The sequence below is a fragment of the Nicotiana tomentosiformis genome, chromosome 11 (genome assembly GCF_000390325.3).
Source record: "Nicotiana tomentosiformis chromosome 11, ASM39032v3, whole genome shotgun sequence".
In the NCBI taxonomy this organism is placed as follows: domain Eukaryota; kingdom Viridiplantae; phylum Streptophyta; class Magnoliopsida; order Solanales; family Solanaceae; genus Nicotiana; species Nicotiana tomentosiformis.
The window spans coordinates 99,178,949-99,198,057 of record NC_090822.1 but is presented as its reverse complement, the minus strand read 5'-3'; the positions used below and the strand labels follow the sequence as shown (position 1 = coordinate 99,198,057).

The following is a 19,109-nucleotide window of genomic DNA, read 5'->3' as shown; positions in this document are numbered from 1 at the left end:
GACAATGTACCCGCTCCACCCCCACCTCCACCACGAGCGGCTCTACACTGGGTATTGCCAAATGAAGGGTATGCAAGTGCTATAGTCCCTCCCTCCCCGTATTAGGGTGGGCAACTTCCAAATAACCAAAGTGATGCTCACTTTGCTCGAGCAACGAGGATTCTTCACCGGTGCACCGAGTCAAAATGCATATAAACATTTGAAGGGGTTCGTAGTTACGTGTTGGGGGAGCACACAAACAAATGTCTCCGAGGATGCTTTGAGGCTAAGGATTTTCCCTTCTCTCTATGGGAAAAAACTTTAGATTGGTTGGAACGTTTGCCAAATCATTCCATTCATAATTAGGATGAACTAGCGGAGAAATTTATTTCAAAGTACTTCTCTCCCGGGCACATGGCTATTCTTCGGGATGAAATTCTAGCATTCAAGCAAGAGCCTAATGAACCACTGCACGAGATATGGGAAAGGTATTTAACAATGGTAAAAGAGTGCCCAAACAATGATATGACGGAGAACATGATTCAACAAACTTTTTATCGGGTGATCAATACCACCAACCAATGTGTAGTGAACCAACTTGCCGGTGAGAACTTGATGACTACGCCCTATGCGAAGGCATGTGATATTTTGGATGAGATAGCAGATACTTCATCGGCATGGCAATCTAGAGCCAATGTTCCACAAGGTGATCCAAATGTGATTCTTCTTTATAAAGAGTTACATGACCATGGGCAAGCCATAGACGAGTTGACAACCACCATGAACCAATTGGCAAAGGCTCAACTTCAATAAGTACAAAACCTGAGGCAAGTCAATGCTATGGAGGGAGTCAATATGATGGTAAACAAAAAAATAAAAAGTCCACAAGTGCAAAAACGAGTGGACAATCTTGTGCAAGATGATAGTGGATTTGATCAAGGTGATTCTTACAATGATCAAGAGGAAGAGGTCCAATATGTGAACAACTTTCAAGGGCAAAGAAACAACTTCCAAGGCCCTAGTCAACAACAATGTAGACCTTCAAATAAACAAGGCAATTAGAATTCTAACAACCAAGGTAATTGGAATAGTGGAAACAATCAAGGCAATTGGAGTGGAAGTAATAACCAAGGGAATTGGCAAAACAATAACAATCAAGGCAATTGGGGAGGCAACAACCAAGGCGGGTGGAACAACAACCATGAAAATCGGGGGTAAGATTTTCAAAGTCCCCCGATGAATCAACAATCGAGCAACCCACCTCCTTATCCTTCTCATGGTCCTAGTTGCTCCAGCAATGAAATGAGTCATATTGAGAACATGTTCAAGCAAATTATGGAGAAGAATGCCGATTTCGATGCCCACCTTGATTCACACAACACATCAATCCGAAACTTAGAAGTGCAAATGGGTCAAATCTCTCAAGCTTTAAATTCTCGTCCTAAGGGGGCACTACCAAGTGATACGGTGGTGAACCCGAAGGGTGGGAACAATACGGGGCATGCCATGGCCGTTACTACAAGAAGTAGAAGAGGTGGGAATGCACCTACCTCAAGTCAAAGGAAACTTGTGAATGATGAGTAACTGGTAGAAGAAGAGGAGGTCTCAAACAATGTTGTGCACGCAAATGAGGAAGTGCAGATTGATATTTATGATACGGTAGAAGAGACTCAAGAGGATATGAACCCATCTAGGGATCATGTGATTGACATACCAGAATCGATAGTGCAAAAAGCTAAGGCACCATTGCCTAAGCCACCTCCTCCCTATCCTCAAATGCTTGCCAAGAAAATGATGAGAATCAATTCATAAAGTTCATTGATATGATGAAGAGTCTCTCAATAAATGTGCCATTAGTTGCAGCCTTGGAGAAAATACTCGGATATGCAAAATTTATGAAGGACTTGGTGACAAAGAAACGGTCGATGAATTTTGAAACTATCAAAGTCACTCACCAAGTGAGTACAATTGTGCATTCGATGGCTCCTAAGTTGGAAGATCCCGGTGCTTTCACAATCCCTTGTACCATTGGAAGTGCCGAGTTTGCAAAAGCTCTTTGTGATTTTAGGGAAAGTATCAATTTTATGCCCTATTCGATTTTCAAGACATTGGGAATTGGGCAACCAAGACCCACATCTGTGAGAGTACAAATAGTCGATCGTACAATGAAGAGACCGTTGGGGGTGATTGAGGATGTATTGGCTCGAGTTGACAAGTTCATTCTCCCGAAAGATTTTGTTATTCTTGATTTTGAAGTGGACTATAAGGTCCCAATTATTCTTGGTAGACCTTTCCTTGCTACGGGGAAGGCTCTTGTTGATGTTAAAGCTGATGACCTCACTTTCCGGGTGGGTGATGAAAAGATAGTATTCCACGTGTGCAAATTTATGAGGCAACCGAATAGCAATGAAGTGTGTTCGTTCGTGGACTTGGTGACTAATGTGATTATTGATGATACAAGTACCACGATTAATGTAGGTGACATATTGGAGGCTGTCTTGCTAAATTTTGATGATGACGAGATGGATGGCTTCATGGAATGTGTTAATTCTTTGCAAGGAATAAGGTCGTACATCCATGCACCCCGGAAGCTTTCCTTGGATATTAAGAATAGGAAAAAGCCTTCAATTGAAGAGTCTCCTATCTTGGAGTTGAAGACATTGCCTCCACATCTCAGGTATGAATTCCTTGGCCCTTGTTCTACATTACCAGTTATTATTTCCTCTTGTTTGACTAACGTGCAAGTTGACTCTACATTGGTGGTGCTCCACAAGAGGAAGAAAGCTATTGGGTGTAATTTGGCGGATATTCGGGGAATAAGCCCCGCATTTTGTATGCACAAGATTAACTTGGAGGAAAATGCCAAACCCACCATTGAACATCAAAGGAGACTCAATGAAGCCATACAAGACGTGGTCAAAAAGGAGATCATAAAATGGTTAGATGCCTGGGTTGTCTACCCCATTTCCGATAATTCATGGACTTCTCTAATGCAATGTGTCCCGAAGAAGGGGGCATAACTGTGGTCACCAATGAGAAGAACAAGTTGATTCCCACAAGAACGATGACCGGGTGGAGAGTGTGTATGGACTATCGGAAGCTAAACAAAGTTACAAGGAAAGACCATTTTCCGCTCCCCTTTCTAGACCAAATGCTTGATGGGTTGGCCGGTCGTGCTTACTATTGCTTTCTAGATGGATATTTGGGCTACAACCAAATCTTTATTGCCCAGGAAGATTAAGAGAAAACAACTTTCACTTGTCCCTATGGCACTTTCGCTTTCAAGCAGATGCCATTTGGCTTGTGCAATGCACCGACCACTTTTCAACGGTGTATGATGGCGATCTTTAAGGATATGGTAGAGGACTACCTTGAAGTCTTCATGGATGACTTTTCGATAGTCGGGGATTCCTTTGATGATTGCTTGGCAAATTTAGATAAAGTATTAGCAAGGTGTGAAGAAACGAACTTGGTGTTGAATTTGGAAAAATGCCATTTCATGGTCGAGGAGGGCATTGTCCTTGGCCACAAAATTTCAAAGAAGGGCATTGAGGTCGACAGCGAAAATATAAGTGATTTCTAAACTTTCACCTCCAACATCCGTGAAAGGAGTGAGAAGTTTCTTGGGTCACGCGGGGTTCTACCAGCGCTTCATAAAATATTTTTCTAAAGTGGTGAACCCCTTGTGCACGCTTTTGGAGAAAGATGCTAAATTTCACTTCAATGATGATTGCATGAGAGCCTTTGAATTGCTCAAGTTCAAGTTGACAACAACTCCTATCATCACCATTCCTAATTGGAGTATTCCTTTTGAGCTCATGTGCGATGCTAGTGATGTAGCGATTGGAGCAGTTTTGGGGCAATGTATCAACAAAAATTTTCATCCGGTCTACTATGCTAGTAAGACTATAAATTATGCCCAAGTCAATTACACCGTTACCGAAAAAGAGCTCATTGCCATTATGTTTGCTATTGAGAAGTTCCGCCCATACTTGATGGGTGCAAAGATTATTGTTCACACAGATCATGCGGCACTTTGCTATCTTATAAGCAAGAAGGATTCAAAAGCTAGGTTTATGAGATGGGTGCTATTGTTGCAAGAGTTTGATATTGACATCCAAGATCGAAAAGGGAGTGAAAATCAAGTGGCAGTCCATTTGTCTCGTTTGGAGGAGGAGGGGAGGCCGCATGATGGCCTTGAAATCAATGACTCCTTCCCCGATGAACAAGTCTTTGCTATTTCAATGAAGGAGGTGCCATGGTTTGCCGATCTAGCAAACTTTCTTGTGTGTGGAATCATCCCGGATGAGTTCTCTTCAAATCAAAGGAAGAAGCTCAAACGGGATTGTCAAGATTATTATTGGGACAAGCCTTAACTCTTCCGGATTTGCACGGATGGGGTAATTAGAAAATATGTACCGGATGAAGAGCAAAATATTATTCTTGAAGCTTGTCACTCTTTGCCTTATGGTGGTCACCATTGCGGAACAAGAACGGCGGCTAAAGTGTTAAGTTGCGGTTTCTATTGGCCCACTCTCTAAAAAGATGCAAGTGATATAGTGAAAAGATGTGATGAATGCCAACGGGCTGGTGGAATCTCGAAGAAGAATGAAATGCCTCTCACTACCATTTTGGAGATTGATATCTTTGATATGTGGGGTATTGACTTCATGGGTGCCTTTGTGAGTTCTTGTGGAAACACCTACATCTTGGTCGCGATTGATTATGTGTCTAAATGGGTTGAGGTCATTGCTCTACCCAACAATTAAGCGAGAAGTGTGGTGACATTTTTGAAGAAGAATATTTTCACAAGATTTGGTACTCCGCGAGCTATCATAAGCGATGAGGGGTCGCATTTTTGCAACAAGACTTTTGACACCTTTCTTATGGTGTCACTCATAAAGTTACGACTCCCTATAATCCTCAAGCTAGCGGTCAAGTGGAAGTCTCCAACCGGGAGATAAAGAGTATCTTGTCCAAAACAGTGAATGCTAACTAGACGAATTGGTCAAAGAAGCTTGATGATGCACTATGGGCTAATCAGACTACTTTCAAAAATCCTATCGGGATGTCTCCATACCGGTTGGTGTTTGTCAAATCTTATCATCTTCCGGTGGAATTCGAGCACAAAGCCATGTGGGCTTTAAAGAAGTTAAATCTTGATTGGGATGCAACTGCTAACTTGTGGGTTGCACAATTGAATGAATTAGATGAGTTCTGGTACCATGCATATGCAAGTTCGTCCTTGTACAAAGAGAAAATGAAGTACCTTCATGAAAAATACATTCGAAACAAGGAGTTCAAGGTGGGCGATCTTATTTTGTTGTTCAACTTACGATTGAAGATGTTTCCCGGAAAGCTGAAATCTAAATAGAGTGGTCCCTTTGAAATTATGGGTGTGACACCTTTTGGTGCATTGGACTTGAAGAATAAAAATGATGAGGTATTCCGAGTCAATGGTCACCGGGTGAAGCATAATTTGGGAAAAGCTGATGATAGCCACGCGGTGGCACTTATTCATTTGAAGTGATGGTAATCTGCATCATGATGCGACGTTAAATCAGGCCCTTCTTGGGAGGCAACCTATGTTTTCTTTTTCTTTTATTTTTTTGTAGTTAGGTATTATTTTGTGCTAACTGAATTTGAAGTGTGTTGTAAGAATGCGTGTGCTTTACAGGAACTGTGCTCAGAAAAATTGGCTAAGTGTGGAGAAAGTGCAGACTGCACAATTTTGAATGCTACAGAAGAAGGCAACTGCGGCCGCACAATTCTTGTGCGGACTGCACAAATTGAGATGGAAAATTGCAAACTCTCTGAAGTTTGGTCTATTAGAGAATTGGCCATTTTACGACTGCACATCGAATTATGCGGTCCACAGCCAAAATCTACGGTCGCACCACAAATTGTGCGGACCGTAGATCAACAAGGAAATTGAGCCTTTAGGTAACAGAGTGTGGACCGCAGAAGGAATTCTGCGGCCGCACTTCTCCTTTGATGCCCCAAGTCTGCAACTGAGTATAAATAGTAATCTTGGGCTACTGTACAAGTTTTTCCCTCTCTGAGCACACTAAATTCTAAAACTTGGAAATCATCTATTCAATCATCTGCCACACTCCATACACATTTGTGACCACTTAGTTGCATTCCTTCATATCTGGTATGTTTAATTTCTCATAGAAACTTTCACTTTTTAGTTAAATTTATAATTTGTTAGATAGTTTTAGGCCATTTGTCACTAGAGGTCAATTTTATGTCTATGTGGGGGTTTAAATTATGTTGGGTCAACTCCTAATTTCTATTGGGGGAATGTGTATCTGATTATCATGTTTTATTGTTATTACCATGTCGAATTTGTGCAAAAATTAAAACCCTTAGAAAGTTTGCCCATTTTAATTTTGAAATCTGCGGCCGCACAAGAAATTGTGCGGTCCGCAGAATTAGAGATTAGGGTAATTGGTGAAGCATGATTCTGCGGACCACATTTGAAATTGTGCAGACCGCAGAAATTCCACCGCGGCCGTAGAAATGTGTGTGCGGTCGCAGATCAGACCAATCTCTGTCTTCAGAGAGTTGTTATTTTGAGGTATCCAATGTGCGGCCGCAATAAAAATTGTGCGGATGGCACTTTAGATGTGCGGTCGCACTCAAAATTGTGCGGACCACAGTTTCATCACGGTGGTCGCACTTCCAAATTGTGCAGTCCGCACAACCCAGTCTGCGGCCGCACTTGCAATTGTGCGGACTGCATTTCCCCATTCTGCTCTCATGTTCTGCAATGTGATATATTGTTTGTGTTCAACTGAATTACAACATACTTCTGTTATTGCTTGTTACAAAAAATGGTTAGATCTCGAGGTCATGGTGACACTTCAAAGGGGAGGAGTGAGATTTCCAGAGGCAGAGGCAAAATCAATTTACCCCTCGCCCTCCAAAGGGTAATCAACAAGAAATCTACAATATGCCGAGGACGATAGCCTGAGCCCTCTAAATCTAGTTCATATGCCCCATCTCGGGAAGCATCAGAGGGCGACTCAGTGCAAGAGCAGCCTGCCGTTCAATCATAGCCACAGCAGCCACGGGGAAGGTTCCAACTTAGAGACGAACCTTCCTCCTCGCATAGCACTTTCGAGGGTTCGGAGAGTGTAAGTCAGGCTTCAGATCTCTCTTCTACACCGATCCCTGAAGCACCAGCAACTGCTGTGGATTATATTCTGGACGATGGTAGAGGAGGTGATACCACAGTTGTCAGCCTTGAGAGGTCGAAGAAGAAAGAGGCCTGGGAGGACCGGTTTGTGAGTCTGGCTTCCTTCACTAGTTTCTGTGAGTGGTGGATGGTGAGATCTCTCACTCTTGAGCGACAATTCTAACTTAGAGATCTTGACAAGTACAATCTAGAAGTGTTGAGGCAGTTCCAAGAGAGAAAGGGGTGAATGTGGTTCACCCAGTCAGTTGTTGATGCAAAGGAATACTTGGTACGGGTGTTCTATGCCAATGTGGCATATATCAAGAAAGGGACCAAAGTTACAAAAGTGAGAAATTTGAAGGTGCGGTTCGACCAGATCACAATAAACTCCTACTTGGGGTTTGAGGATGTGGAGCCAATGCAGTACTTGGAGAAGCTGGCGATGGGTGATGCAGCTCGCCCTTGGCTAGCTGAGCTTCTTGGAGCCCCAGGGCCACCACCACCATGGATCACTGTAAGGGTTCCTATTCAGCAGAACACCCTAAATTTCGAGGCAAAGGGATGGCAGACCTTTGTATGTAGCAGACTAGACCGGTGCCAGAACGAGACAAACTTACCTATTCCACGGGTAGTTCTAGTCGCCTCTATTATGGCTGGTACCCGATCAATGTGGGTGCCGTGATGTCGGCCAACATGTCAGTAGTCGCCAGGCAGGCTGATACTTCCTACCCGTATCCCAACACCATCACGGAGTACCTTACGGATGCATAGGTAGAGCCTAGAGACTATGACACGAAGGTTCGGACAAAGAAGCCATTCTCTTGGTATTCTCTGATAGATGCACACAACCCCAAGAGAAAGGGTTAGGCCAGTCTGATGAGCCATCAGTGGTGGGTACAGAGACAACTGATATGACATCCACTTCAGTAGAGCCTTCTACCAGTACAGCTGCCATGCCTCCACCTTCAGCCTCAGTACCTCTCACCTCGGCTTGGAAGTTGGTACCGATGCCATCTGCTCCACTCTCTGCACAGCGAGTCTCCCAAAAAATGATGAGCTTCAACAACTGGATGCAGACAACTACTGCAAAGCTGACTGACATATCCAGTCAGGTTGCAGCACAATCATTATCTCCGGCACCCCAGATTCCTCCCACAGTTGAAGAGACTTTGAAAAAGCTCCTGGAGTACCAAACCACAATAATGAACACCTTGGAACATCATGGATTAGCGATTGAGGAGCTGGGCAAGAAAGTAAAGAAAATGAGGAAGTCCCAAGCGTCCAAGAAATCAATTGAAAGGATGCAGAAAGAGGTGACTAAGATTGCAGCAGTTGGAGATCTTCCATTTGACATGCTGATAGATCCAGCAATGTCAGCACCAGCAACACCAGCACCATCATCAGCGCCATCAGTTTCAGTGGCACCAGCTGGCCAGTTCGAGGAGCCAGACCATGTTGCTCACACTGCTGAGGCAGTCCGCCAGATGTTCACTAACCCAGCTACTCCCGGACTTGAGGATGATGAGATCCAATTGGAGGCTCAGGTCGGTGCCACTACTGGGGACACAGAGATGGTCACTGAGCCATAGGGACTTTTCTTCACTCTCACCCTTCTTATACTCTTATTTTGTTAAGCATTGGGGATAGGGTGGAGTTTCTTTGGGATTTTGATGATTCTAATGATGTATTTTGATAACTATGAGACAAATTGGCATGTAATTAACTTAGTACTATTTTCTCCTTACTTCTCGTTATGTATATATTCTCACTTATCCCTCTTTATGTATATTCGTTTAGCTTTCAATAGCTTTTTGCTTTATTAGATTCTTTATCTTTATGTTTGTCTTCTTTTTGACTTGGTAGCATCTTTTTGATTTGCTTTTTGAAGTAGTTGCTTCTTTTTGCTTTAATAGCTTCTTTTTATGTTTTAGTGGATAATAAGCCTTTGATTTTCTTAATGTCACGGTTCTTTCCAAAGGTGGTCTTTTGTGTGAACCGGATGACTCTTCCCAATGATGGATGGCGTAACAACCTTCTTAAGGGATTGAGTCCGTTGTTGGTAGTTAAGTAATAATAGTAGTAATAATGAATAAAAAGACCTAATTGAGTCATGCTCGAAGAGTCAAACATGCTTCACTTGGTACCAACACACTTAACTATGTGCTTATTGTTAAAAATAAGGTTTTTGGAAAGCAATTGCTCTAGTTAGTGACCTTTTAATTCTTGTGTTGACTTAGGCAATCATCAAGTGGTTTAGTTGAACCATAGTGATTCTCAATCTTGAATGTGGTCGTTGTGGGCCCTCGACTCTATCCTCTTTAACAATCCAGCTGCATGAGAGGTGAGATGTTGTTGTTGCTAGTTCAAGTACTCGTGCGAATGGACTAGAACATGTCCTGAATGTGTTTCTAGGCGAAATTTTATATTTTGCTTGGCTTGAGAAGTTATTGTAGGCTCTCCTTGGCCCGCTTGAAATTTTCTATTGCCCACCAATGTTGTTATCCCTAGTCAACCCATTTAAGCCTAAAACCTTTCTCATTTGACAACCATGTTACAAGCCTTTATCCGTTTTGTCGTGACCCTCTCTTGGCACCCGAGCTTTCCTTAACACTCTTATGAAATAATTGTCTAAAAACGTAAGTTTGGGGGAGAGACGAGGAGTTTATCAAGGCACAAAAGAGAAAAGAAATGAGGAAAATGAAAGGCAAGAAAAAGAAAGAACAAAAAGAAAAAACATGCAAAAAGAAAGTGAATAATTTGAAAAGTTGAAGGGATTCAAAGAAAAGTAATAATGCGAAGCATGGAAAAAGCAAAGAAGGAGAAAATGAATCTCATGACCAAGAAAGAGTGATGTTAAGTCTCTCTAGTTCCCCTAAGGAAAAGAAAATGCCTAAAAGAGTTGGCAAAAGCATGACTCGATAAAAGAAAGTGGAGTGCTTAAGGAAAGGTGAACCCGTTCTATCATAGCTTATCCAACCTTAGTCCAAAAGCCTTCATTGCATCCCGAAAAAGCCCTACGTGCTTGCAAGCCGAGTAAGCTTACATTAGTGGTGATTTACATGAGGGACAAGCCTATGGTACTTAAAGCTGCACTTGCGACATTCTTTTGAGAGAGATAAATGAACCTTTCACAAATCTTAGAATTGAGTGTTATATTCTTAAGTGAGATAGGCAAACGGAGAGTGGAGGAGGAGGAGTTTGGGATCCACAGTGACCTACATGAAAGAGTGAGCTTTCTTGTTGAATAAAGTCAACTCTTGATGCTCAAGTGTCACATTAGAACCATTCGTGCTTAAAAGTTTAACTTATTGACTTGTTGATAATTCATAAGTGTCATAGGTAATTGTTGGTTCCAATTGATGTGTGATTGATTCACCTTTGATTAGCTGGAATGGCTCTTAACTTGTGGAGGAGGTAACTACTTTATTTGCTTGAGGACAAGCAAAAGCTTAAGTTTGGGAGAGTTGATAAGTGGGGATTTTGACTACTTATTAACGCCTTTTAGCTTTTGTTTTAGTCCAAAATCGCTTAATTGTATTCCCGAAAACTGATAAAATGTACTTAATTGCAGGAATATTGGAAGATGAGCCCCCGAGATGAAATCCAATTCAAAAAGGAGTAAGCTGAACTCAAGGACAAAAACATGCACAAAAGCTCAAAGTGCGGACCGCAGAATATCATCTGCGGTCGCAGGTCGTGAAGCAATTCCATTAGAGAATGTTGCAAGATGCGAACTGCACACGAATTATGCGGCCGCAGAAGCTGGGTCAGAGCAAAAGTTCAGAGAACCTGCACCTCCAGTCCAACACAAGTGCGGACCGTACAATTATTGTGCGGCCGCACAATTCCATGTGCGGACTGCAGAAGAACAAAGTGCGTCTGCGGGCATTATTGTGCAGACCGCAGAAAGAGGGCAGTGCGGCCGCACTCCATTATTATGCGGCCGCAGATTTCTAACCTTTTCAAGATGAAGCAAAGTGCGGACCGCACATGGAATTGTGCGGCCGCAGAACCTCCGAAAGGGCATTTTTATCCGAAAATTCCAGCTTTGTATAAATAGAATAGTTTTACTTTTTTACGTTAACTTTTGACATCAGCTGCTATAGTAGATGGTTTCGTTTACTATTTTTAGTAGTTTTTGCTATTTTGAGCTTTTTGAATATTTCTTTCATCATTTTAATTATCAATATGGGTCTAATTATCATTTCTTCTCCTGTTTCTTCTAGTTTAAGCATGAGTAGCTAAATTTTCACTAGGGTTGTGACACAACCCTAGTGTGTAAACTTAACGGGTGTTTGATTTATTGTTTGTTTATGGTTGAGTGTTTATTATCTAGCCTTATTCTTGTTTTTATTTGAAGAATTAATGGTTGCAAATATTAATTCGTGCCTATTTGACTTAGTCTCTACTTGACAAAGAGAGACATATTCTAGGAAAACTTGACTAGCAAGAAATTGGGTCAATCGAGAGATTGATAAGACCAATTAAAGGGTTAAACCTAGAGATAGTAAAACCCGACTTGAGCTTCTTATCAACTATTTTGTTCAATACCCATTTGGACTTGAGAAATCCAAATTGGGCAAAATCACTCTCTGGCCGAGAGGTATTGAGTGGGTACTTGAGTGTTGATAGCTATAATACACCCCGATCAATAAAACAAGCTTTAAAGTTTACAACTCATTAGGCAAACACCTAGGTGAAGGTCGTAGCCCTAAGCCTTTTATATTATTTGGAAAACAACAAAAATAATTTTCTAGTTTCATTCTTTGAATCGCAATCGTAGTTTAGTTTAGATTTTTAAACAAAACCAAATATTGCGGAAGTGCAAATTTAGATATAAAAACTCACACACTAAGATATATATTACTAACACCCATTCAAATAGTTCCCTGCGAAATTCGACCCTGACTCTTGTTGGGTCTTACTATTGCATTGACCGTTTTCATAACCTCAAAGAGAGGAGTGAAAATGGACGAGATCAATGGACAGTAAAGGATGTATCTCTCTCACATATGAAAATCTTTGGTTGTATTGCTTATGTGCATGTAAACTCCAATGATAGAGATAAGCTTGATCCTAAAGCCAAAAATTATTTCTTTAATGGCTATGGTGATGATAATTTTGGTTATCGATTTTGGGATGATCAGAATAGAAAGATCATAAGATACAAGAATGTCACATTTAATAAAAATGTGATGTACAAAGACAAGCTTGGATTAGAACCAACCAGCACCAGCAGACAGACATCCGAAATAGTTAAGTTGGAAGAAATCTCAGAAAATAAAATAGCAAAAGGGATTACAACTGATTCTGATATTGAAGATGCAGAACCAAAAATTGAATCTGGATCAGAACCAGAACCAGAGATAGAATCAGATGAAGAACCAGATCTGGAGCCAGGACTTGAATCAAATTCGAGATCAGTTACTCCTGAACCTATATTAGGGAGATCTAAAAGAGTAGAAAATGCTCCAGATAAGTTAACTCTCTCTCTCTCTCTCACTCTCCACAATTTACTTCTGACTGATGCTGGAGAACCAGATCATTTTGTTGAAGCGATACAAGTGATAAAACTCTAATAAGTGGAAGCTAGCTATGAAAGAAGAGATAAATTCTTTTCAAAAGAATAAAACATGGATAATGTAAGGACCTGGTCGGTCGTTTTGAGTATTACAATCCTGTTCCCCTATTTACTGCTCAATTTATGATTTACGGTTGTTATTTGAGTTGCCGGGATAATTGGTTCGGGCCCGATGAGGTTTTGGAGTGATTTGGAACACTTAGTTCCAAGGTTTAGAACATAAATTAAAAAGGTTGACCGGATGTTGACTTATGTGTAACGACCCCGAAGAAATTTTTGCTAAGAAAATTGAGGTTTTGTGGTGCCGAGGTAGATCAATTAGTACAAAGGTCCCCGGCTCGGACTTTTCGGGTTGAACAATGAATTGGCGAGTAAAAGAAAATTTCGGGCAGGAAAATACCTTTTTGCGGCCCATTATGTGGCCACATAATCACTCTTCGGACCGCATAATGGCCGCAAAGTGAAGCAGAAATGAGCCAAGTTTGAGGACCATTGTGCAGTCAACTATGCGACCGCATAATCATTTTGCGGACCGCAAAACCTATCGCAGAATAAACTTGGGATTTCCCAAGGGAAGTTATGCGGTGCATTATGCGACCGCAGAACAAGTCTGCGGTGCATTTTGCGATCGCATTACGGGTCTGCGGGGCCGCATAACTACCGCAGACCCAGGCAGGCGACCCCCAATTTTGGGCACCAATTTTTGCGGCCGATATGCAGACCGCATATGAATTCTGCGATCGCATATCAATTCTGTGATCGTATATGCGACCGCAGAGTGTGTTTCTGAGCGTTATTTTTCTAGTTTTATAAACCCGACCCTATTCTTATAAAACAATATTGGGAGTCATTTTAAAGGGTTTCATCTGATATTTTAGAGAGTGGTGAGAGCATCTTAGAGAGAGAAAGTGAAGACTTAGTCAATTGTTCATCTATTCTTGTTCAAGACTTAAAAATTTCACAAGGATATTGCTAGGGCTTCAAAGAGGTAAGAATTTCTTCCCCCAATTCTTCAATTTAGATTTTTAGGGTAAAACATGGGAGGTTAAGAGTATGATTCTTGGGTGTAAGAGTATTAATTATACATACACATACCAATAAGGTTGTGAAAAAATTGTTGAGTTCAAATGGGTAAAGATTGGGTTGATAATGGTAGAAATCTTCATAGATTTTAATTGAAGATTTGAGGGTCGAGTTGATGTCGGAATTTGGTGAAATTTATATGGTTGGACTCGTGGTTGGATGGGCATTCATATTTTGTAACTTTTGTCGGGTTCCGAGATGTGGTCCCCACGGGCGAATTTTAAGTACAATTTCGGACTTTGTTGGAAAATTTGTATTTTCATATGGAATTAATTTACTATAATTCGCATTGACTAAATCGAATTAATTATGGCTAGATACGAGACTTTTGGACACCAATTCGCGAGGCAAGGGTATAACGGAGTAAGAAATTATGCGATTTGAGGTAAGTAACACTTCTAAACTTGGTTTCGAGGGTATGAATCCCTGAATTACATGTTATATGAATTGTTTGGAGATGACCACATGCTAGGTGATGGGCGTGTGAGCGTGCATCATAGGAATTGTGACCAAATTGATTCTGTGGAGTTGCATAATTAAATAAATATCATTATTCGCACATCCTCCATGTATTAGTGAAATTGAGCTGAGACTCATGTTAAAGATCACGATTTGGCTACGCGCCGATATATTTTGGAACCCACATGTGTCGTATTGTTCTTGAACTATTTGTTAAATTTATAATTTTGTACTCACTTACATATCATATCTCAGTCTCTGTTGTCTTTCATTGATACTTCATATCATCATGTCGGGTTGATTCTTAATGTTATTGAGAGCCCGAGAGACTGGATATTCCGAGTGATAGTTATGTTTATTTATTTATGCTTAAATCTGTTTATTTATGCTTAGATCTGTTTATTGAGAGCCCGAGAGACTGGATATTCCGAGTGATAGTTATGTTTATTTATTTATGTCTTTCATTGATACTTCATATCATCATGTCGGGTTGATTCTTAATGTTATTGAGAGCCCGAGAGACTGGATATTCCGAGTGATAGTTATGTTTATTTATTTATGCTTAGATCTAACTATTATAGCGCTTGGGTTGAAGGAGCCCCTCTGGAGTTTGCACCCCCACAGTGAGCGTTGTTGATATATATATATATATGGGATCACTACAAAAAGTCGGACCTATTGTGGCGACTAAAGTCGCTACATAGGCACATAAAGTCGCCACTAAAGACATACAATGGCGACCTGAAGGTTGCTGCAAGCATTACCGTAACTGAATATTTTTTGTGATGAATCTACTCACCACAAATAATTAAAAAAATATGCCACAAAAAAGCTACACGAAACAAATCTTAGGTAGGTCGCTACTGAAGAATGACATTTAGTAGCTTTTGTAGTCGCAACTCTAGTAGCTACAATAGCAGATAATCAGTAGCGACCTTAGGGTTGCCAAATATACTAATTGCTTCTGCGACAAGGTTCAGTCACCACTAAAACCTGTTTTTTCAACAACTACAATAGCGAAAATTTAATACATTTTCATCAATTGCTATCAATATTAAAATCTTCCAAAATTATTCAACAACCAATAAAATTATTCAACAAGTCAAATATTATAAATGCTTTCATTATCACAAAGTGAGTTAAATATATACCACACAATACTACATTGCTCATTGTCATTGTACACATATACATACGACAAAAAGGAAAAATAAAATTTAAGTGTCTTCAAACTCTTCCTTGGTCAACGCCATTTGTGGTTGTTTAAGAACCTTCTTCCTGTTATTAAGAAAAAGATAACACATGACCACTTTGACAATCTCATAATTTAATGCTAACATTAAAAGGGGTGACCACGATAAAATTGTAGTAAGAACTTAAACACATTAAACTATGTATATAAGCTGATTGGGAAAAAAACCATCGATATTAGAAGGACTATACGAAAATCTACCAATATCAAATACATTAACCACTAGAAGTAGATCAAGATGCACTAGAAATGTACACCGGAGAAGCTAACTTAATACAAGCTGATTAGAAAAATAAATAACTTTGTTCACCTCTTCAAAAAATGCCTGCATGAAGCTCCCAAGTCCCAGTGTATTTTTCAAATTTTTCTTTAACTACCAATACCTGCCAAGTGGAGTAACTTAATTCCTCTTAGAAATGTTATGGCAAACTAGTCTCACCTATCATATTAATTACTCCTAACTTAAGTGGAACAATAATTAAACTTTATAGACCTGTCCATTGTTGTTCAGAATGAGAGCAACAATACAAACGTAATGAGAAGCATTAGGAGGTTGTGTGTGAGGAGTATCTAGAATTCAATAGACTAGCATCAAGTGTGTTGCTACAGCATGATAATACCAAAATCCTTCCTCTAATAACCACCACCTAAATTTGTGGCCCATAGCCTAAAAAATGGTATGTCTAGAACATCAGTATAGAACTAGAACCAGAAGCATTCTTCAAGCAAAAATTACAAATATTGTAATGATACAGTTAACTAAAGCAATTGACTTTCATCAACTCCCAAGGAAGAGTTTCCCGTAAAAGTTAATAAGAATTATGATTTGTCAAAAATACAAGCTAACAATAATTATCGATTCAGCAAATTAAGCTAATGAAGAGACGAATTCCACAAGGTAACAATATATAAATCTTCAATGCAAATATGTTATATTCACTATTAGTATATACCTGGTTTACAAATATTTTTTGTAAAGGATTCTCATTAGCATTTAACTGTCAAAAAGAAAAGGTGATCTGCAAATACTAATTGTAAAGACATTAAAACAAAAGTATTTAAAATTAAATTTATCTCTGAACTGTCTTCAAGGTCAAACATTGACAGATGATTTGGTCAATGGACCTTAGGCAACAAAATATATTTTATTTACTTGTACTTCTAGATTCTAATTTCAAGTAGATGTTGTTCATTACCACAAATGACACCAATAAATATATTCTCAGAGCTGGAAGCAAAAGAAAATGCAGCAGCAACCATCTTTAGTTTGTAACTTGAAAATGAGAAAATAATAATAATAATAATATGCAACAGGGGCCAACCGCCTCATGGATCAACTATTTCTTTTTGCTGTATAGAGAACAAGCATACATGATAATGATTAGCAAAGTTAACATATGGGTGGTCTGTACTGATAATTATAGGTCAAATGGAACTCAAGCGCATGAAATTAATGTTCAAACTAGAATCTTCCAAACTAACATGACGTAATGTACAATTAGCTATCTTTGAAGGTGTCCTAGTTCACATTGTCCAAATTCAGCAAGAAAACAAGTCAAAGATACCCAGCAAGCTCCATGGTTCCTTTTTACTAGTAAAAACAACCTCATCACAGACAAGGAAATAGCAAAACCCATGATAGATATTAGATATAATCCCAAGAAACAAATAATTATACATCAAATAAATTTTACCAAAATGAGGGTTATTTAACTTTAAATGATTATGGACACAGAGAGAAAGTCTTCTATAATTTAAGAAGAACGCCAAAGTTCAGAGAATATATAGAAAATCTCATAAACATAAATACACATGTGCACTTACCATTAATTGAATCTATTCTCTAGATCTCTGAACCAATCCAGCCGAGCAGCCTTTTGATTCCGCCATGCTCGCTTAAAGAGCTCTGCATTAGTCGCCGAAACCTAATATTCCCAATAATCATCCCTCGAATTCATTTCCTCAGAATCTAACGATTGAAGGCCTTAAGGTAGAGAGCAGAAAATCTGTGTGCTTTTCTTACAATTCGCTTCACATTGAGTTGATTCACTAGGGCTCGGGTAGATTTAGGTTAGATTAGAGCAAAAAATATGGAGGAGAAAGATAAGAGAGAGAAAAATAGACGCTTGAAGGGAGAAGGAAAATCGCCCATGGAACTTAATAGAGAAGCGATGTGTGGAGGAATTTTGGGGGAGAGGATATCGGGTTTGCTGGGGAAAGGCCGAATAGAATTTTGGGGGAAATAAGATTTGGGAACTAAACCTATAAACTTTAATGTACCAAAAGAATTAGAGGCGACCTAAAGATTGCGACTAGAAGGTCTACTTTTAGTAGCGACCTAATCGCGTCAAATGATCTTTTGTGGCGACTACAGTTGCCGCTAAATACCTGTTCGACTGTATTTTATTAGAAACTCTGGTACGCAATAGTGGTGACTTCGCTAAAGAGTCGCCACTAAAATGTTATTTTTTGAAGTGACTAAAAGGTTCGCTCCTGAAACTATCTTTTTTTGTGGCGACCTGAAACTAGTTGTGTCGCCACAATAAGTCGCTACAAAAAATCATATTTCTTGTAGTGGATGAATCTTCTCTGGACATGGATCTTGCCATAGATATATATATTGAGGGACGGATCTTCCCTGGCATGGATCTTGCCCGAAGTATTTACATTGAGGGATGGATTTTTCCTCGACATGGATCTTGTCTGAATCATTGATATTTGGGGATGAATCTTCCCCTGGGCTGGATTGGCCTTATACAGTATTGAGTGACTGACTATCAGTTGATGAATATACATATATATTTTGGGATGGATCTTCCCTGGGCTGGATTGGCCATATACAGAGTACTGAATGATTGAGTATTTTAGATTGTGAGTACACGAAGTTTTTATTAAGGTGCATCACATACAGTATGTACATTGGCATGTAGATACAGAGATGTCATATTCCTCATATTGTTCAGAATTGATCTGTTTTATTTGTACTGAAAGCAACTGTTGAACTTGAAAGCATGCCTACATTTATATATTGTTATTATCTATACTGGATTGTACCTGCAGAGCTCGTCACTACTTTCAGCCTAGAGGTTAGTTTTGTTACTTATTGAGTTGGTTGTACTCATACTACACTCTGCACCTCGTGTGCAGATCCAGATACTTCCATATACGGCGGTTGCAAGATTTTAGGATTTATCTGTTGGAGACTATCAAGGTAGCTGCTCGGTGTCCGCTAACCTTGTCTCTCTTTCCTTCAGTTATTGTACTGTTCTATACTTTCAGACAGTGTTTTATCAGTCAGACTTTGTATTCATATTAGATGCTCATATACTCAGTGACACCGGATTTTGGGAATGTAATTTTATATTAGGAATTGTGAGATTTTCTATGAAATTCAATGTTATGTTTTCAAACTTAATGAAAATTGCAGTTTATTGAGGTTGTCGGTTTTCCTAGTATTGAGATAGGCGCCATCACGACAGGTTAGGATTTTGGGTTGTGACAAGTTGGTATTAGAGCCTAGGTTACATAGGTCTCATGAGTCATGAGCAGGTTTAGTTGAGTCTTGTGGATCA

At 39.8% G+C, this 19,109-nt stretch overlaps 1 long non-coding RNA gene across 1 annotated transcript; it reads right to left on the bottom strand.

The window, feature by feature from the left end:
* Window positions 1-15,375: 15,375 nt before the first annotated feature.
* Window positions 15,376-18,016, bottom strand: LOC104110426 (uncharacterized). Its single transcript, XR_689453.4, has 2 exons — window positions 17,362-18,016; window positions 15,376-15,563 (listed from the first exon to the last, which is right to left on the bottom strand). It is a non-coding gene; the product is annotated as an uncharacterized lncRNA (long non-coding RNA).
* Between the last annotated feature and the right edge of the window lie 1,093 nt (window positions 18,017-19,109).